We start from the raw sequence: 22,131 nt of genomic DNA, 5'->3' as shown, positions 1-22,131 counted from the left end.
ATAAGTGTGAATGGAAAGCAAAAAGCAAGGATTTTCCAACACCAAATTTAAAAGTTTTGCTCGTCCTCGAGCAAAATATGAAGAAAAGAGTAGAAGAAGAAGAGAATTGAGGAGATGGAGAGGGATAGTGGATTCGGTCAATAAGGGCTTTAGTGTATGAATGGTGTGTGTATGAGGGGTAAGAGGAAGTGGTATTTATAGGAGTGAGATAGGTTGGGTTCGAATGAATGGGTAGAAATTAGGTGAGAAATTTTGAATTTAAAGTGGGTGGGAGTTGGTGGGAGTTATGATGGTTTTGGAAAGTGATATGGATGTGATTGGGTTAGGGATTATAGGGAAGAGTGTGTGGGAAAGAGAGAGAAGAAGGTGGGGTAGGTGGAGATTCTGTGGGAACCACTGATGCTGAGAGGTTAGGGAATTCAAGTTCCCTGCCCCCTTGTGGGCATTGAACACCCAGCTATTGCTCTTGGCTGACGTTCAATGCCAGCTATATGTCTCTCATTGGGTGTTAAACGCCCTTGAGGGACCTCCTTCCTGGCATTCAACGCCAGGTCTGTGCCTCTGTTGGGCCGTCGAACACCCAGGTTCTACTCCTTGGCTGGCATTCAACACCAGTAATGTGCTCCTGGCTGGCGTTCAACGCCAGCAAGGTTTCTGCTCCAGGGTGTTCTGTTTCTAGCTCTGTTTCTGCTTCGGTTTCTGCTCTAACTATTGCACATGATCACAAACTTAAACAAACATGAAAGTTAAACTGAAATAACTTAAATAAACTTAAAGAAAAACAAGAAAACAATAATTATTGATGGGTTGCCTCCCAACAAGCACTTCTTTAACGTCACTAGCTTGATGGTTAGCTCCTTACGGAGTTGGATAGGGGCTCAAAATTTGGCCGCTTACAGTGAACTTCTTGCCTGTGCTCTCACGGATAAGTTCCACATAATCTAGAGATAGGATCATGTTCACAATGTGTGGAATGACTGGATTGTCAGTGAAGATGGCTCTCATGCCAGGTGAGAGGCCTTCAATAGGGATTTTCTTATCCCTCCAGCCTTTAGGTACTTTCTTCTTAGTACCTTTGTTTTCAGTGCTTGATAATGGCTGCCCAACACCAAACTTAGAATTGGTGTTTGGGAGCTTTGTATAACTTTGCACCGAGAGAGAGGGTTGGAACACTAAGTGTTGCACAACTGTTCCTCTGTTGTCAGAGGGAGAGTTAGGGTTAGGCATCTTGAATAAGATGTGGTCTTCCAAAAACTGTACAATTAGCTCTCCCTTTGCTACATCAACGATGGCATTGGCAGTGGCTAGGAAGGGTCTTCCAAGGATGATGGATTCATCCTCTTCCTCCCTAGTATCCAAGATTATAAAGTCTGTAAGGATGTAAAGGTTCTCAACCTTTACTAAGACATCCTCTACACGACCATAAGCCTTTTTCATGGACCTGTCCACCATCTCCAGTGAGATTCTTGCAGCTTATACCTCAAAGATTCCCAACTTCTCCATTACAGAGAGTGGCATAAGGTTTATGCTTGACCCTAGGACACACAGAGCCTTATCAAAGGTAATGGTGCCTATGGTGCAGGGAATCAGGAAGCGTCCGGGATCTGGCAGCTTCTGAGGTAGTTTCTGCTGAACCAAGGCATTGAGTTCCTTGGTGAGCACTGGAGGTTCTTCCTCCAATGGCTCTGTGCCAAACAACTTAGCATTCAGCTCCATCAGGATTCCTAGGTACCGAACAACATGCTCTTTCCTAGTTTCCTCTTCCTCATCAGAGGAGGAGTACTTTGCAGATTCTATGATCTTCAACTAAGCATTCAAGGGAACTTCAATGGACTCCTCATGAACCTTCGGTTCCATCAGTTCTTTAATAGGGAAGTTTTCAATGGGCTGAGGGTTGCCAACTATCCCTATTGTGGCATTCAATGCCAGGACTTGTATTTTTTTGGGCGTTGAACGCCCAGCTTTAATATCTTCACTGGCGTTCAACACCATCTTTTGTGCTTCCTTGGGCATTGAACGCCCAATAAGGACCTCCTTACTAGCATTCAACGCCAGTGATGATGCCTCCTTGGGCATTGAACACCCAGTAAGGTATTCTTTACTGGCGTTCAACCCTATTGCATCCTCTTCAGATTCGGCCTCAGCTTCTATAGTGATAGCCTTGCACTATTCTCTTGGGTTCACTTCAGTGTTACTATGAAGAGTATTAGGAGGGGTATCAGGGATTCTCTTGCTCAGTTGGCTAACTTGTTCCTCTTGATTTCTGATGGAGGACCTAGTTTCTGTTATAAAACTGTGATTGGTGTTAGAGAGTTCAGAAACTATGGTTTCCAAGTCAAAAAGGCTCTACTTAGAAGTCTCCATCTGTTACTAAGAATATGGGAATAGTGGTCTGTTGTTGAACCTATTCTGGGTTCTTCCACCTTGATTGTTGTTGAAGCCTTGCTGAGGCTTCTATTGATCCTTCAATGAGAGGTTAGGATGATTTCTCTATGAGGAGTCGTAGGTGTTTCCATACGGTTCTCCCATGTAATTCACCTCTTCCATCATGGGTTCATCTGGATCATAGGCATCTCCATCATAGGAGGTTTCATGAGTGCTGCTTGTTGCAGCTTGCACTCCAGTCAAGTGCTGAGAGATCATATTAACTTTTTGAGTCAATATCTTGTTCTGAGCCAATATGGCATTCAGAGTGTTAACTTCCAGGACTCTTTTTTTTTAGCTACCCCATTGTTCATAGGATTTCTCTCAGAAGTATACATAAATTAGTTGTTTGCAACCATTCCAATGAGTTCTTGTGCCTCTTCAGGCGTTTTCTTCAAGTGCAGTGATCTACCAGCAGAATGATCCAAGGACATCTTGGATATCTCAGATTGTCCATCATAGAAAATTCTTAGGATAAACCATTCTGAAAGCATGTCAGGAGGACACCTCTTGATTAGTTTCTTGTATTTTTCCCAAGCCTCATAGAGGGATTCACCCTCTTTTTGTCTGAAGGTTTCAACTTCCATCCTGAGCTTACTCAGTTTTTAAGGTGGAAAGAACTTGGCCAAGAAGGCATTGACCAACTGTTCCCAAGAGTCTAGGCTTTTCTTAGGTTGAGAATCCAACAATATCTTAGCTCTGTCTCTGACAGTAAAAGGGAAAAGCATAAGTCTGTAGACCTCAGGATCCATGTTGAGCGGATATTTTATACGCTTTTTGACATCATTTTCATATAGTTTTTAGTGTGTTTTATTTAGTTTTTGTTAAATTTTTATAGGTTTTAGTGTCAAAATCACATTTTTAGATTCTACTATGAGTTTTTGTGTTTTTATACAATTTTAGGTATTTTGTGGCTGAAATTGAGGAGCTGGAGCAGAAGTCTGATAATGGTGGCGGCTAATGCTCCTCCTTGAGGCTCCAATGTGATGCTTGATCTCTTCTATATCACTCTTTTGCCTTTGTTGCTCTTCCCTTATAGCCCTTTGGTCTTCCCTTATGCCTCTTTGATCTTCTCTTATTTCATTGAGGGTGGTAGCATGCCCTTGATGCTCCATCCTTAATTGCTCTATGTTAGTGCTCAATTCTCCAAGAGAAGTTTGTCATTGATCCCAATAGCTTTGGGGAGAAAAATACATCCCTTGAGGCATCTCAGGGATCTCATACTGAGGCAGTTACATAGGCTATTGTGCATGCTCTCTAGTTTGCTTCATTCTCTTCTTAGTGATGGGCTTGTCCTCCCCAATAGAGATATCTCCTTCTATGACAATTCTAGCTGAATTGCATAGATGATAGATGAGGTGTGGGAATGCCAACCTTGCATTGGTGGAAGGCTTCTTAGCTACTTTGTATAGTTCTTGAGGAATCACCTCATGTACTTCCACCTCAGTTCCAATCATGATGCAATGGATCATGGTGGCTCTGTCAACAGTCACTTCTGACCAGTTGCTAGTGGGGATGATCGAACGTTGGATGAATTCCAACCATCCTCTAGCTATGGGCTTTAGGCAATGATGAGTCCATATTTTACGATATATTTCGGTTTGATTTGAGTGGATTTCATCACATAAACCCACATTTATTAGTCTAAATAGCATGCTTTTGAGATTTCTCCCTAAATTGTGCTTGAAAGTAAAAACATGCCCTTTTGTGCTTAATTTAGTCAATTTCAATTCACTTTAATCCCATTTGGTGCCTTGATGTATTTTTTAAGTGATTTCAGGTTTCCAAGGCAAGTTTGGGTTGAAGAAGTGAAGAAAGAGCATCTAAAGGGGGAGAAATCATGAAGAAAATGGAGTTCGGAAGCTGCTGCAAAAGTGCGTATGCACCGAATGTCGTGCATATGCACGATGGGAATTCTGCGCAACCGTGCGTACGCACAGTAGGTCGTGCGTATGCACGCATGCATGCACGTAGGTCATTAATTGGAAATCACTGGGGGCGAATTATGGGCCTTCAAAACCCAGTCCAACTCATTTTCTGAAGTTATTTAAGGCCAAAGTGAAGAGGAATGATGCGGGGGTGATTAGGTTTAGCTTTTACATGCTTTTCTCTTAGTTTCTAGAGAGAGAAGCTCCCCCCTCTCTCTAGAATTAGGTTAGGTTTAGTTAATTTCTCCTTAATTTCTGTCTTTAGTTATTATTTTAATGTAGTTTCATTTATGTTTCTTTATTTTATTATTTTACTTCTCTTAGTTCTTCTTCTTAATTTCTCTTTTATGTCATTTTCCATTTTATGAACACTCTTGTATTTCTTTACTTTCAATTAATGCAATTTATGTTTCCATGTCATTTATTACTTTCTTTAGTTGTTATTGTTATTTTCTTGCTTTGGTAGCTTTAGAATTTATTTTATTGCATTTTAATATTATTTTATTTTCATGCACACCAAGTGTTTGATATAATGCTTCGCTTAATTTTTACTTAGTTTTTCTTCACTCTTGGCTTGAAATTGTTGACTTCGGTGATCCTTGAGTCATTGATGTCCATTCTTGTTTGATATATTAGAGTAGTTAGTTGATTTGGATTCCCTTGACTCTATGTAACCCTTCAGTGTTGACATAGGACTTAGGGATTGAAGTTAACTATGCCTATTTGACTTATCTTCGATGTAAGGTTGACTAAGTAGGATTAACTCTTCATAATCATCATATGTTTGTGGTTAATGACTAGGATAGGTAGCCTTAGTTCCCAATTACTTGCCAAGAGGTTTCTTGCATTTGAAGTTTATTGCTTGACTTTTATTTGCTTTCATTTAATTTCTTGCATGCTAAGTTACTTTCTTGCCATTTCCCTTCCTTACATTTAATTGCTTTTGACTTTTATTGCTTTGATGTTTAATTTCATGCATGTTTAGTTTTCACACTCTTGGTTGAGAATTTGGGTGTTTGGGTGGAATTGAGTTGTGGATGTCCATTCCGCATTGTGTGGGAATAGTTAATTGGTTTGGTTTCCATTGACGCTAGTCATTCACTAAGTAATTAGTGAGTTGACTAGGACTTATGGATTGAGACCAATTACATTCTTTTGACTAATTCTCAAGGAGGATTGACTAATTTGGATTGATTCCACACAATTGCCATGTTTGTGGTCCATAACTAGGATATGAATCCTAAATTCCTCCATTTACATTCCTTGCATGTTTGATTGCTCTCTTGCTATTTACATTTCTTGCTCCCTTGCTTTCCCAATTCCCCATGCTCTCTCCCATAGCCAAAAATTGTACACTTCATTGCAACTTCTAGGGAAGACGACCCGGGAGCTAAATACTCTCGGTTATTTTGTATTGACTTTATTATTTGATTGATGGTCAATTTGTTGGGTTAGGACTATACTTACAACGCCAATTCTATTTTGATAATCAAATTTCTAACCAATGCAAATTGGCCATTGTCAAATTTGGCGCCGTTGCCGGGGAGTTGCAATGGTGTATGTTTTTGGCTATTGTGCATATGTGAATATTGTAAATAGCTTGCTTTTTGGTTGATTGTACATATGTTGCTTGCTTGTTTTTGGCTTTTGTAAATATGTTAGTATGTGAATATCTTGCTTCTTATTTGCTATTGTAAATATGCATCTCTTTGCTTTTTGTTTTTCTTGTTGGGAGCTAATAGCTTGTTGGACACTCCATCCTAGCTTGGTTCAATCAATTGGGAATTGTGGAGATTCTAGCATTGTTGGAAGCTCCATGATGAATACAAGCACAAGATTAAAGCTCCCAATAAGTCTAACTTAAAGATAATAAATGAAAGTTTTAGGTGGGAGATACCCCACCATGGTAACACCTTTCTAACCCTCTCTTTGCACATAGTTTCAATTTATTGCATTTTGTCTCTTGTAGATAGCTTAGCTTAGTTTGATTTCAAGCTTAATTTGCTTAGATTTTAGTTTAGATTATGTGTTTTTTATGAATAATATGTTTTGGGGTTGAAATGTTATTTTGGATGTCATGTTTAGTGCCTTAGAGCACTAAAAATTTTTGAGAAAAACAAAGCATATGTGTGCGCACACACCTGTGTGTACGCACACAACCCCAGTTTTTGCATTCTGTGCGTGCACACCCACCTGTGCGTGCGCACACCAGCTTATGCACCTTCTGCTGGGAGCGTTAGCACACCTTGTACGTCCACACCCTCCCTATTTTGCCTCTTGTGCGTCCGCACGGACCTGTGTGTGTACGCACACACGGCGGGATAGCTGGCAAGTTTGATGCTTCACATTTAAAAAAAAAAAGCTACTACCTGTGCGTGCGCACATTAGCGTGCGCACGCACAACCCCTCTGCTCGCAGCACACGCACCCTTTGTGCGTGGGAACACTGACGCCAGGGCATCATGGCCTGTTTTTCTATGCTTTTTCAATAGTTTTTAATGCAGTTTTCATACAATTTCTGTTGATAAAGGAGCAAAAGCATGAAAAATCTCTGCATGAAACAAAATCTCAAGCATAGGTGAATTTTAGTTAATATACATGGTAAATATGATGAAATAGATCACACTAAGTGAAGTTTTGATTTTGGGCATTATTAGCACACTTAGTAAAATGAAGTTTGTCTTGTATGTTACTTTGATACACTTTGTTTGCTTGATTTCAGACCAAAAGAAGCAAAAATAGCCACGTTAGTGGCTACGTTAGCGCCACTAACGTGGCCATTAAAGTGGAAGGAAGGAAAGATTGGAAAGCTAGTGAGAACGTTAACGCCACTAACGTTAGCAAAAGGCAAGAAGACCCACGTTAGCTACTCCGTTAGCTTCACTAACATGGGCACTAACGTGGAAGAAAAGAGAAGCCCCAACGTTAGTGAGAAAGTTAATGGCATTAACTTTGAAGAAGGAAGGGGAAACGCCAACGTTAGTGGAAAAGGAGAGTGCCACTAACGTTTGCGAAGGCAAGAAGACCAACTTTAGCTTCCACATTAGTTACGCTAACGTGGGAACTAACGTGGAAGGAAAGGGGAACGCCAGCGTTAGTGGAAAAGGTGAGTTCCACTAACGTTGGCAAAGCAAAAAGACCCACGTTAACTTCCACGTTAACTAAGTTAACGTGGTAGTTAACGTGGGCAAAAGTCCTACCTGGCAGCCTGACCATGCCTTCTTCAAACACGCATAACATGAGCCACAAAGCTCCAAATGAGGTGATTCCAGTGGCATTGGAAAGTAGGATTCCAGAGCTTTCCAAGAATATATGGCACTACATGGTTGACATTAAATTTGAGGGAGAAAACCTACCCCGAAAGTGCAAAGATGAACATGGTATCAACCTGTAGTAAGGCCAACTGACCTCTTCACCTTCCAAGAAGTGTAACTCGAGTTGTAGAGCTCCAAATGATGCGCTTCTAAAGGCGTTGGAAAGTTGACATCCATAGCTTTCCAATAATATATAATAGTATGGGGTGGACATTGATTTTTAGCTCCAAAACCTGGAAATATTAATCCCCTGGTCGCTAGCGTTATCGGGACTCACGTTTTCCATTAACGCTAGCAACTATGCCAGCGACCATGTTCACTTCAAAGGAGCATAACTTGAGTTATAGAGATCCAATTGAAGTGATTCCAGTTGCGTTAGAAAGCTGACATTCAGAGCTTTCTAACAATATATAATACTCTATAGTGGGCATGAAATTGGAGCACAAACAAGAGGCATCTTTTAAACCCCAAAAACACCAACTGGGCAGCAAGTGCAACATTAGCCACAATAACTTTAGCACAAACGCCACACTTGTAGCGTTAGTGTGGCTAACTTTAGCACTAACTTTAGCACCTGGACTTCAACTTAACTCACTTCTCTCTCAAGTCCACTTCAAAGATCAAGGAAGCAAGCCCACAATTATCAACCAATCAAGGCCACAAGAAGCATCTAGAATAGGAATTTTTATTTAATTGTAATTTGCTTTTAATTTCATTTTGTAATTTAGGAGAGCCTATATAAAGGCCTTAGTTTTTACATTAAAGGCATTCTGGAGAATTGAAGGAAGGGGGAGAGAGTGAAGACCAATTCGAACTTCTGTGAATTGGCACACTCCAAGGGGAGTGGGTCTTCGGACCCCTCCCCTCAACCACTCTTCTTCCTTTTCTCTTCTTTTCTTCCTTAGGAGTAGTTTCATTTTAGTTGTAATTTTTATTTATGAATTTTGAAGTTTCAATTTCAGTTTCAATCTTCATCTTTACTTTTCTGCACTTTCTTTCTTTTCTATTTTGGTAGAGCAATGATCAACTAACTCTTTTCATTGGGTTAGAGAGCTCTATTGTGATTCAATGGATTAAGTGTAGTTCTTATTCTTCTTCTTCTTTTTTTTCTCTTGATTTTACTAGAGAGCTTTCGATCTTCATCTAATTGGGTAGTTATCTTGGAAAAGAAGCTATTCATACTTGGATCTCTTCTGAACCTTGGAAGATGAATGAAGAGATCATGCTAGAAATGCTTTCTCATGTTGTACCAAATTGGGTTTGGAAGGATATGTGACTATAATCCTCCAACACTTGATTTGGGAATGCATGTGGTATAATCAGTGACCATACTTCATCTCTTCTCATGAGCAATTGACCAAGGAATTGGCTATTGATCAAGATTTGAGAGATTGAATTACAAGGAATTGTAATTCGATCACTTAAGATTGCCAAGGAGATCAATGAATAATTGATTGAGGAAGAGATGAGAATGAACTTGATCCGAAGGATTGCAATATCTCTTGATCCCAATGTTCATTTTATTTTTAGTTCTTACATTTACTTTTATTGCCATTTTACTTTGCTGCACTTTATTGTTTTCTTTACTTTTGTGCCATTTACATTTCCTTGCTGCTTATCACAACAATATGATTCGTCTAACTAGGATAATCAATTAACCATTGATTTCTTAATCCGTTAATCTCTGTGGGATTCGATCTCACTCTTTTGTGAGTTATTACTTGACGACTATTCGGTACACTTGCCGAAGGGAGATTTGTTGAGAGACAAGTTTCTGTGCGTATCAAGTTTATGACGCCGTTGCCGGGGATTAATTGTGATTAACAAACTACCGGTTGGTTGATTACCTAGATTAGACATTTTCTTTTGTTTTGGTTTGTTCATGTAATTATTTTTGTTCTTTGTTTTCTATGCTCTGCAACTGTTTGTGTTAATGCCTCACCAAGAAGCCCCTATTCGTGACAGCTCTGGCTCTTGGTGATTTTATTATTAATACAACAGTTCCTTTTACTTAACTTCTTTTCAAATAAAATTGGCATATGATCACATTCTAAGTTTGGTGTTGCCCTGCAACAATCATTTTTCAATCTATCTGGATACTTGCATCAATTCCAAGAGAAAGTGTCACACTAAGTTTGGTGTGCCACTTATTTTTCTATGCAATGTATCCAGCAACACCACTTGTTTGTACAATCATAATGCCTTTGCTTCTTTGGCCTGCAGTGTTATCCTAAATTTTTGCTTGCTTAACCGCATACATCACTTACATTTCAGTATGTAAGACGTTCATGACCCATCATAGACCCCACCACCACTGTTTTATTTGCTGCTTGAAGACAAGCAATTAGTCTAAATTGGTGTGGCAAGGGAGAAAAGTAGGAGAAAAAGGGCAACAACAATGAGGATGAACTACAAGGTGGTAAAGTTCCTTTTTCCTCTTACTTATTTCCAGTACATTCAATTGCATGATTGTCTTCTAATTTCTTTGTATGTATGTGTGCTTGCTCCTTATGAATAAGCATAGTTTGATTTTTGAATTACAATATGTTGCTGTGACATTATGATTGCGATCTTGAATTTTTGTGAGTCTAAAGCAATGAAGTTTCATGATCATAAACAAACAAGGTCATTTAAGAAGTTAGCATGAGCATATAAGTATTGGGAAGCTAGCATGACTATTGTTGCTCAATTGAATTTGAATTTATTTAATTGAAGTTTTCATCTAGGACATTGTATGAAATTTTTGAAATCATGAAAACCTTGAAAAAGCAATTGCAAATAAGGCAAGAAAAGGGAGAGAATGAGAAAGTTGAAGGCTCTGAGTACCAATGACAATTTAATTGTTAAGTGCTTGTGGTGTTTATGTATCAAGCAAAAAGCTTGAAAACAAAACATTTAGAGTCAAGGCTAGGCTCAAGTGCAAAAGCACTCCCTCAAAGCTCAAGGCTCTGAGCATCAATGATTAGAGAGTCAAGAAGACAAGAAAACAAAATGAGCTAAAAGAGTCCTCTGATTAAATGCTTGTGGTGCTTATGTATCAAGTGGTAATACTTGAAAACAAAGCATTTAGAGTCGTAGCTTTCAAATCATGGTGCAAAGCACCTAAGAAGATAAGATAAAAAGAAAATGAAAAGCTTTTTCAAGGAAGAAACATATAGAAAAGATTTCATAAAAGGAGCTAGATAGAGGCATCAATCATCTGAAGTTCTTTTGTGATTGTTTCATGCATAGAAAGCTAGCTAACCATGAACATTACACTGCTACTCTTCTGACCTTGGATTGTCAAACCTTATTGCATGATTCTCTTCTTGCTTGGGGACAAGCAAGATTTAAGTTTGGTGTTGTGATGCCAGGACATCATGGCCTGTTTTCTATGCTTTTTCAATAGTTTTTAATGCAGTTTTCATACAATTTCTGTTGATAAAGGAGCAAAAGCATGAAAAATCTCTGCATGAAACAAAATCTCACTACAACAAATTCGAGCTGAGGCAACCCTTTAAAAATGTTGCCTATAATAAGGAAAAGTGTTGCCTTTGATAAAAGGCAACACTTTTTGACAAAAAGCAACGCTTTTTGGGGGGTTGGCTATACGGCTGTTACCTTTGGTCTAAGGCAACGTTTTTGTGTATTAAAGGAAACCCTTTTTAAGGCAACCTTCAATAAACGTTGCCTTTTCTGCAAATAAAGCAACTCCGCAAAAGGGTTGCCTTAGAGCACCCAAACACAACGCTTGAGATGAGACGTTATGGCAACACTTTTTACGAGTTGTATTTTCTAATACATAAAGCAACACTTGTCCTGAGTTTTTTAAGTTGCCTTTTCTTATACCTAAAGCAACACTTGTGCAAGTTTTTTCTAGTTATTTTTTCATATACCTAAAAGCAACCCTTGGCCAGATTTTTTTAGGTTGCCTTTTTCATATACCTAAAGCAACACTTGTCCAGATTTTTTTAAATTTCCTTTTTTATAGACCTAATGCAACACTTATGTAAGTGTATTTGCAGTTGTCTTTTTTAATACCTAAAGCAACACCTTATTGAGTTTCTCTTATGTTCTCTTTTTTAATATCTAAAACAATATATTTTTTACCTTTGTTATATTTATATGACATTTGAAGGATATATAACACCCACATTTGAATAAGCTAATAATATATATTGCATATATATAGAAAGGTCTACCAAGTGCCAATTAACATACTTGCCAAATTACTAAGTCAAATAAATAATAAATATAAGTAAGCAAAATACATGTTTTTCTGATGATGAACTTAAACCAAAAAGAAACTAAGTTTTTGACTTGAAACCAAAAAGACTTGGTGCTTCACCATTGTGCCAAGAATTGCCTTTATGTCTTCAGAAAACTTCATCCAACAATAAGAAAGCTGCAGTTAAATTTAAATGAAAAAAAAATTATAGTAAAAACATTAGCTATACAATAAGATGTATACTCAAGTGTTACAACAATTTAGCAAATATATACCTAATCATGATTTGGAATATGAGTCGATGGAGGAGAATGCCGAGGAACTAAATTTGGATCTTGTGCACTATTTGCAGACGATTGCTTAGATCGCAAGAGAGAAAGTGCTTCATCAACATTCATACCAGGAGAAGTTTGTTGCAGCATAAGTTTCACAATATCTTCCAATCCTTGCAGTCGTTGCTTATGGTCATCTAATTCAGTTTTTAAAGTTGTTACCTTCTCTTCACTTTGTTTTTTTATTTCATCTATTTCTTTATTTTTCTTAAGAGAAGATTTTGTAACAGTTCTTCCAAAACATCAAACTCTTCCTGGATTCTCTTTACCAAAAACGTTTTGAAATGCATTAGTAGGAGTTTCTCCAGCTTCTTGGAGATCATCAAGTTTATCCTATAAACACAAACATCCATAAAACAGCAATAAAATAGCAGTCCATGATAGCCATAAAACAGGCATAAAATAGGCATAGAACAACAACTAAATCAGTCATAAAGCAGCCATGAAACAGCCATAAAACAGTAACTATGATAGCCATAAAACAGCCATAAATTAGCAGTCCATGATAGCCATAACACAGGCATAAAATAGGCATAGAACAGCAATTAAATCATTCAGTAATAAACCATAAAATAGCCATAAAATAGTAACCATGACACCCATAAAACAGCCATAAAGTAGATACTAAAACAACAACCACGATAGCCATAAAACAACCATAAAATAGCAATTAAAATAACAATCCATGACAGCCATAAAATAGCCATAAAATAGCTGCCATGACAGCCATAAAATAGGCATAACATAGCCATAAAATAGCAACTAAATCAGCCATAAAACAGCAACTAAATCAATCACAAAACAGCCATGAAACAGCCATAAAACAGCCACAAAGTAGATACTATAACAACAATCATGATAGCCATAAAACAGCAAAGAAAATAGCATCCATGACAGCCATAAAATAGCATCTAAAACAATAAAATTATAGAGTAACTTACAATAACAGCTTGTGTTTCTACATCAAGTGTTTTCCCTTTTAGTCCATTCCGAGTTGCAACAAACATTTCAGCTTGATTTGGTTCCTCTTTGTTCTCTTTTTTCTCATGCTACAGACCAAGATAGCAATTACAAAGTTATAACATACTAAAATTAGGGGGAAGTAACGAGTAGAGAATTTTAACTCAAACTTGACCTTACCAAATCAACACGCACTCTTGCAAAATTGATTGGTCCCATTTTATGCCTCCATTGTTGCTTCTTGCGATTTTCAGAATTTATAGCACACATAGCCTATGTTTAAAATAAACAATGATGAAAAAAATATAAAAATTGAAAAAAGTATACTTGAACATATCAAATAATAATAATTGAAATTCTCTAGCTCACTTTGACAGTTGGAATACTCCAATATGCAATTAGTTTCCGAAATTGTATTTCTGGAATTTCCAAAGGACGATTCACCAACATATTCTCAATATTTCCAGAATATGGTTCAAAATGCTTCTTCTTGATTCTTGTTTTGTAACGCTTCCATGCTCCTTGAACACCAGTCATCACCCATAGCTTTGAAGATTTTGGAAGAATGAACTTTGACTACAAACACACCAATTTCATCATATCATATGAATAAAAAGATTATTAACATATGGCATAAAATAAAGATAAATGGAGCTTACATTAATATACTTCTAAATGCGCTTTTTGATATGCTTAGGCACAGCTTTCCAATTAGTGTACATCAAGGTAATAAAATCACTATTCCTTCCCATTGTTCCAATAAAATTAGTTAAATCCTTCACTCTTTGAGGAGTTGGCCCCATGGCTGCTCCCTGATCAAAAGTCATTTCCTCCCTTTCTTCCCAAGTTCTTGCATAAATCTTTAAGCATCTTGTTTTTCCACGAGTCCTTTTAACCTTTGAAGTATCTAAATCAAAAATTCAGAAATAGTACAAATTAAAACCAAAGACAGTCGTGAATCATATATGGAGAGGGAAATAGAAATTGAACAAGTATAAAAATTGAACAAGTATATAAAAATTGAACAAGTATAGAAATCGGAAAGGGCAGCCCCACACTCATATGGAAATAGAATTGAACAAGCATAAAAATTGAACAAGTATAGAAATTGAACAAGTATATAAAAATTGAACAAGTATAGAAATCGGAAAGGGCAGCCCCACACTCATATGGAAATAGAATTGAACAAGTACATGCACGTTACTATTCCCGTGAATCATATATGGAATTGTATAATAGATAATGATAAAAAGAAAATGTAAATCAAATAGCAACAAACAAAATTACATCACCTTTTACATGAGCCTCTTCCATAACTTAATCTCCTTCCACATCAAAATTGTCACTTTCATGTTCACCAACATAATCTTCCTCATAGGGGAATTGAACATTTTCTCCATAATTCGGGGATGGCCTAGATCTAGCATCCTCAGTAGTTGGAACTTCAATATGTTCCTCTTCTCTTTCCACATGAATTCTTTGGTCACCCAAAAAAGCATCAAGAGTCATTGCTGGACGCTTTAAGTTATTTTTTGAGTTTATCAAGTTAGCTGGTTCTTTTTCAGCAGCTCTAGCATCCTCACCACATGACTCAAAGTCATCTTCCTCTTGTCTTTCCACTTCTACTCCTTCTGTATGCAAAAAGGCATCAAGAGCCATTGCTGGACACTTTCCCTTGCTCTTCATCTTCTTAGGAATTGGTTGTTCTTCTAGTTGAACATTACTCCTCACTTGGTTATGGGAAGACCTCAAAGACCGGTTCATAACAACTTCTACAAGTGTTTTATTTCTCCCTTCCATTGAATTCTCCCTATTTTGCTTGTCTCCAATTTCTGAAATCTTCCTTTTAGGCTGTTGTGCTATTTTGGCTTGATTACTTCCTTTATCACCTTTGGTTATAAAATTTCGAACTAGTTTTGCAGCAGAAGATACTTCCTTCATTTCAAATTCTTTAACTTTTGCATGAGCTTGATACTTTTTTACCAGCCTTTTCCTCTTTGAAGTTGCTCCGTTTTCCATTAAGTTGCTGTATAAAAATATAAAACAACCATAAAATACAATTCCATACACATCTAATAAGGGAAAGAGGTTATAAGAGAACCACAAATATGCAAAACAAAATGAGGAGTAAATCAAGTAGTGAACCATAACAAACAATTGCCAAATTCTATATCACAAAATGTTCAAGAAATCAAGTTCAAAACTGCTAACATAAAGCGATAAATCTAACTTATATACCATAAAAGAGGGAAACAAGTCACTCAAAAGTCTTCGGAATCATATTCTTCATCCGATCCTGTGTTATACTCTTGGGAAAAATAGACTTCTTTTGCAACATCGACGAGAACTTCATTCAAATCATTCCTTACCAAGTCTACTTCACCATCATCATTAGGTATAGAAGGAACCGTCGAATTATCAAATGGCTCATTTTCATAAGTATCTTCAGCATCAATGTCAACTTGATCACTTATGCTAAATAGGTCCCTTGGAACAGTCTTCATTACATAATGTTTATTTTTATCAACATCCATGCCAACTACGCTTTTCCCATGATGAATCCATCTCGTATAACCATTAACAAATCCGAAGGCAATCAAATGTATATAAATTGTTTGTCTTTTGTGCCACAAGAAATTACAACACTTTGCACAAGGGCATAAAATTTCCTCTCCTTGCGGGCTTCCAATAGAGTAAGCAAAGTCTAAGAAGTCATTGACACCGTTACTAAACTCAACTTTATCTCTCGATAAACTCATCCAATCCTTTTCTAAGTCTTGTGAAAACCTAATTATTAATATATTGTTACTACTATTTAACCAAGCATGCAAATAATAATATTCATGCATATTAAGTACATAAATCCATCAAAAAGGCACACAACAATATTATTATTAAAATTAAAAAAAAATTATATTGCTTATCTAAAGGTAGACTAAATATCAAAAGACATTGAACATGAAAAAAAAAACTACACAAAGGTCATAATATACATATGAAAACCTACAAGTATAAGCAAGATAGAAAAACTTACAGAGTCATGGCTCAACAAATTGTAATCTTCAAGTTCTAGAATGTCCACTAATGTTCCTTAAACTCCTCCGAAGCAATCTTTCTCTATAAAAGAGTATAGTATCAAATTTACATTATTCTTTATAAACAATTTAACTCAATCAAAGTGGCAAATAGAACAATCAATTGAAAAATAATAATCGATTCTATATGAACTTGTTAACTCAGCTAATTACAAAAAGTAATAATTTTTTACTTTACATTAAAAATAAATTAATCACTTTAACTTTAAAAGTTATCCACCTGAATTCTAATGCCTTTTTTGGTGTGTATATTCTAAAGATATTAAATCCCTGACCATGTTTTTCTGAAGACATAAATTTCTAAGCAAAAGTAAGTACTTATAGGGCTTTGACCACCGAAAAAAGAGTGACATAAGTCATTCTATTGACTAATAGAAGTACCCATGTGTTTCAACAAAAAAAAAACTATATGAGTATTTAAGTTTTGTTTTTTTTTGAAAAATCAGTTTTAAAACCTGATTTTTTAATAAAAAATCCAAATTTAAAACCAGTTTTTGAAAATCCAGTTTTAAAACTAGTTTTTAAAAATCCAATTACCAAACCAGATTTTTTAACAAAAAATCCACTTTTAAAACCACTTTTAAGACATGAGACACAGAGAAGCAGAGAAAGTGCTTCAAATTAGACATTATAAATAGTTCTAAAACACACTAAAACTACAGTTAATTGCTGCCTCCATTACTTCACATACAAACACAAATACAAATGCGAAATACCAATTCATGTCATGATTAAAACCAAAACAAATGATAAATTATGCAGGGAGTATAATGGTAACTCAGGTGAAGGTATATATCACAAGATTCCAAGCAGTATAATAATTAAATAAATAAAATTCCTCTATAGTTAGAATTTACTTTCAATGTGACAGATTATATTACTTTTAGGTAAAATGTAAAATTAAAATTATGTTGTTAACTGTGTAGTTCTTTAACAATGTAAACAAATTAAAAGCTTTATTATAGTTAGAACATAGAAAAGAGAAGTATCCATCAACCAAAATAATAGTAGGTCATAGAAAAAGCAATTACATGAATCAAAATTAGTGGAGCAATTGGTAAAGAGCGATAGAAAAAGCAATTACATGAATAAATGCATAAAGTCATGAAGATATATGTAAATCAAATTAGTGGATTTGGAATTGGATAACATTATAAAAAGTATATTATCTATATAAAACACATACACACACAACACCAAGACATTAGATTAGACTTGTAATGCACTTATGGGTTCTGTTTGGTTTTTGCATAGGAAGGCATGTTTGTCCTATTTGCTGGTGCATGTACTCTGTCACTATCATCAAGTGGTCACAAATCTTTGGAAAGATTCATGTGTGTTCATATTTATTGCTATAATAATAATAGTAAACCTACACAACTATAGTACAACCATTTGCATTAAAGGACAAACAATTCAACTTAAATCATTTTTCTATAAAGTTGATGTCTATTACTCACCATTCATCAACAGTTATTGATCCATTTCTCACGTAGTACGCAAAACAAAACCAGTTCAAACCTAAAACCAACTAAATACATGTCTGATGTTATCAGCTACCATTATGCGCTGTCATTCATCTGAGTTTTCATATCAAGAATAATTAGAACTTAACTAGCATGCATCTTAATTGCTTCCAATTAATATAGTCTCTATATAAACATCAAAAGAAACAAACCCTGCATAGCTACAAATTAAAAAAAATAATTTCTAAGAATAATTATCATCAATAGTCCACAACAAAGAATTAAATTAGAACCTGAATTTCACTCTAATAATTAATAACTGATATTTCTTGTGACATGTAATTAAAAAGAAACAAGAATTAACAACATATAAAGATAGCAATAATCAAATGAAATTAGTAGTGATCATCAGATAACACCAATAATAATATTTTGCCTACAAAACCCTTTGAATCCATGGGAACCATGCTCCTGCAATTTTCTATCTATTAATTAAAATAACCATTCTTCTGCATCATATCTATCATCAAATACAGCTTCTCCTAATTTGCGAGTACAAAGATCTAATTCATATAAGTTTTTTTTTCCAATGGGCACCACTACAGAGACACTAGTTGGAATCAATTGAAGGATTGAATTAAATGGAAGAGAAAATCAAATAGGTAAAACAGAGAGTACAAGAAGAAAACTAATTACTTGGTGAGCTACGACGGCAAAAGCGTTGATCGGAGAGAGTGAAGTTGCAAAGAGGAGGAGGTGAGACAGGGGAAGAAGAGGAAGAACGAGAAGGGTTTCTCGAAGGTGACCACGTACTTGGGGCCGAGACAGGGGAGGAGAAGCCGTGGAGTAGCGTCCGTGGAGATGATGACCGCGAAGGAGAGCACCGCGCCGACGCCTTTGAAAGGGAACACCGCCCCGTCGCCGACAGCACCGCGAACGAGACCAGAAGTTGAACGCCGTGACCTCCTGCTGCCGTTTGTGTCCCCTTTTATGTTGATTAGGAAAGTTAGGGCTTATGGTGGGTGCTGGGCATAGTGATGAACTTACTGAAGCACTCACTAGAAATTATTTAAGGAAAAATAAAGGTCTTTCTTTTTTTTCTCAAAGTTATTTGATTGGAAAGTAAATATTGGGGGGAATAGGATGAAAAGTTTCCCTCTAAAATTTTTAGCTATGAATAATTTTAGGCAACTTTTTATAAATGTTATTTATTTAATTTTTTTTGATAACTTTTATAAAATGTTGTATTTTTATTTAAAAATGTTGTCTTAAATATTTTATATTGTAACATTTTTTTAGTGTTGTTTTAGATATCAAAGACAACAATTTTTGTGGGTGGCCAAAAATTTAGTTATCTTAGCCTTATTCAAAAGTAACACGTCAAAAATGTTGTCTTTGCCTATCTAAGGCAACTTTTGTTAAATGTTGTTTCGAATAAGGGTTACCTTAGGCCAAAAATGTTGTAGTGTCTCAAGCATAGGTGAATTTTAGTTAATATACATGGTAAATATGATGAAATAGATCGCACTAAGTGAAGTTTTGATTTTGGGCATTATTAGCACACTTAGTATAATGAAGTTTGTCTTGTATGTTACTTTGATACACTTTGTTTGCTTGAGTTCAGACCAAAAGAAGCAGAAAAGAGCCACGTTAGTGGCTACGTTAGCACCACTAACGTGGCCATTAAAGTGGAAGGAAGGAAAGATTGGAAAGCTAGTGAGAACGTTAACGCCACTAACGTTAGCAAAAGGCAAGAAGACCCACGTTAGCTACCCCGTTAGCTTCACTAACATGGGCACTAACGTGGAAGAAAAGAGAAGCCCCAATGTTAGTGAGAAAGTTAATGGCATTAACTTTGAAGAAAGAAAGGGAAACGCCAACGTTAGTGGAAAAGGAGAGTGCCACTAACGTTTGCGAAGGCTAGAAGACCCACGTTAGCTTCCACGTTAGTTACGTTAACGTGGGAACTAACGTGGAAGGAAAGGGGAACGCCAGCGTTAGTGGAAAAGGTGAGTTCCACTAACGTTGGCAAAGCAAAAAGACCCACGTTAACTAAGTTAACGTGGTAGTTAACGTGGGCAAAAGTCCCACCTGGCAGCCTGACCATGCCTTCTTCAAACACGCATAACTTGAGCCACAAAGCTCCAAATGAGGTGATTCCAGTGGCATTGGAAAGTAGGATTCCAGAGCTTTCCAAGCATATATGGCACTACATGGTTGACACTAAATTTGAGGGAGAAAACATGCCCCGAAAGTGCAAAGTTGAATATGGTATCAACCTGTAGTAAGGCCAACTGACCTCTTCACCTTCCAAAAAGTGTAACTCGAGTTGTAGAGCTCCAAATGATGCGCTTCCAAAGGCGTTGGAAAGTGGACTGATGAGCGGATAATTTATACGCTTTTTGGCATTGTTTTTAGTATGTTTTCAGTAGGATCTAGTTACTTTTAGGGATGTTTTCATTAGTTTTTATGTTAAATTCACATTTTTGGACTTTACTATGAGTTTGTGTGTTTTTTTGTGATTTCAGGTATTTTCTGGCTGAAATTGAGGGATTTGAGCAAAAATCAGATTCAGAGGTTGAAGAAGGACTGCTGATGCTGTTGGATTCTGACCTCTCTGCACTCAAATTGGATTTTCTGGAGCTACAAAACTCAAAATGGCGCGCTTCCAATTGTGTTGGAAAGTAGACATCCAGGGCTTTCCAGCAATATATAATAGTCCATACTTTGAACGAGTTTAGATGACGTAAAAGGGCGTTGAACGCCAGTTCTACGCTGCTGTCTAGAGTTAAACGCCATAAACAAGTCACAAACCAGAGTTGAACGCCAAAAATACGTTACAACCTGGCGTTCAACTCCAGAAAGAGCCTCTGCACGTGTAAAATTCAAGCTCAACCCAAGCACACACCAAGCGGGCCCCGGAAGTGGATTTATGCATCAATTACTTACTTCTGTAAACCCTAGTAGCTAGTTTATTATAAATAGGACTTTTTACTATTGTATTAGACATCTTTGGAATCATCTTTGGACGCCTAGTTCTTAGATCATGGGGGCTGGCCATTCGGCCATGCCTGGACCTCTCACTTATGTATTTTTAACGGTAGAGTTTCTACACTCCATAGATTAAGGTGTGGAGCTCTGCTGTTCCTCAAAGATTAATGCAAAGTACTACTGTTTTTCTATTCAATTCAACTTATTCCGCTTCTAAAATATTCATTCGCACTTCAACCTGAATGTGATGAACGTGACAATCATCATCATTCCCTATGAATGCGTGCCTGACAACCACTTCCGTTCTACTTTAGATTGAATGAGTATCTCTTGGATCTCTTAATCAGAATCTTCATGGTATAAGCTAGATTGATGGCGGCATTCATGAGAGTCCGGAAAGTCTAAACCTTGTCTGTGGTATTCCGAGTAGGACTCTGGGATTGAATGACTGTGACGAACTTCAAACTCGCGAGTGCTGGGCATAGCGACAGACGCAAAAGGAGGGTGAATCCTATTCCAGTATGATCGAGAACCTCAGATGATTAGCCGTGCTGTGACAGAGCATTTGGACCATTTTCACAAGAGGATCGGATGCAGCCATTGACAAGGGTGATGCCTCCAGACGATTAGCCATGCAGTGACAGCGCATCGGACCATTTTCCAGAGAGGATAAAAAGTAGCCACTGACAACGGTGATATCCTTACATAAAGCCAGCCATGGAAAGGAGTAAGACTGATTGGATGAAGACAGCGAGAAAGCAGAGATTCAGAGGAACGAAAGCATCTCTATACGCTTATTTGAAATTCTCACCAATGAATTACATAAGTGTTTCTATCCTTATTTTCTATCCATTTATTATTTAAATTCGAAAACTCCATAACTATTTTATATCTGCCTGACTGAGATTTACAAGGTGACCATAGCTTGCTTCATACCAACAATCTCCATGGGATCGACCCTTACTCACGTAAGGTTTATTACTTGGACGACCCAGTGCACTTGCTAGTTAGTTGTATCGAAGTTGTGAATGAAAAACGATTTATTAAGACGTGCGTACAGAGTTTCTAGCGCCGTTGCCTGAGATCACAATTTCGTGCACCAAGGCCACAAATGAATGGGTGTGCCACTTGAGCAGTATGGCGTGGCACGCTAGTACAAGATTCCAGAGAAGATGTTGAAGGTTAAAAAGGCTGGGCGTGCCACTTAAGCATCTAGGCCTGGCACGCCAAGGTACAAAGAAGGCCAAAGCAAAGGCTGGGCGTGCCACTTAGTGCCGAAGGCGTGGCATGCCAGCTCAAGATTCTCACTTGGGCGTGCCACTTGAATGCTGGGCATGGCTCGCCAGCTACTGGAGCGAAGGAAAAATGATAGGCGTGGCACGCCAACCCCTGGGCGTGGCATGCTGGTTATATTT

General features: G+C 37.1%; 2 long non-coding RNA genes and 1 other non-coding gene across 3 annotated transcripts; 1 reads left to right on the top strand and 2 right to left on the bottom strand.

The window, feature by feature from the left end:
• Positions 1–2,916: 2,916 nt before the first annotated feature.
• Positions 2,917–3,020, top strand: LOC112781709 (small nucleolar RNA R71). The gene has a single exon (XR_003192468.1). It is a non-coding gene; the product is annotated as a small nucleolar RNA R71 (small nucleolar RNA).
• Positions 3,021–11,865: 8,845 nt separating this feature from the next.
• LOC112776887 (uncharacterized) lies at positions 11,866–13,253 on the bottom strand. The gene is made up of 3 exons (XR_003190222.2): positions 13,146–13,253; positions 12,148–12,537; positions 11,866–12,049 (listed from the first exon to the last, which is right to left on the bottom strand). It is a non-coding gene; the product is annotated as an uncharacterized lncRNA (long non-coding RNA).
• A 91-nt stretch (positions 13,254–13,344) lies between these two features.
• On the bottom strand, positions 13,345–15,184 carry LOC140181897 (uncharacterized). Its single transcript, XR_011877534.1, has 3 exons — positions 14,457–15,184; positions 13,534–14,071; positions 13,345–13,437 (listed from the first exon to the last, which is right to left on the bottom strand). It is a non-coding gene; the product is annotated as an uncharacterized lncRNA (long non-coding RNA).
• Positions 15,185–22,131: the final 6,947 nt, after the last annotated feature.

This window comes from Arachis hypogaea, chromosome 19 (genome assembly GCF_003086295.3).
Source record: "Arachis hypogaea cultivar Tifrunner chromosome 19, arahy.Tifrunner.gnm2.J5K5, whole genome shotgun sequence".
Lineage (NCBI taxonomy): Eukaryota > Viridiplantae > Streptophyta > Magnoliopsida > Fabales > Fabaceae > Arachis > Arachis hypogaea.
The sequence above is the reverse complement of the archived record's forward strand: the minus strand, read 5'-3'. Positions and strand labels throughout refer to the sequence as shown.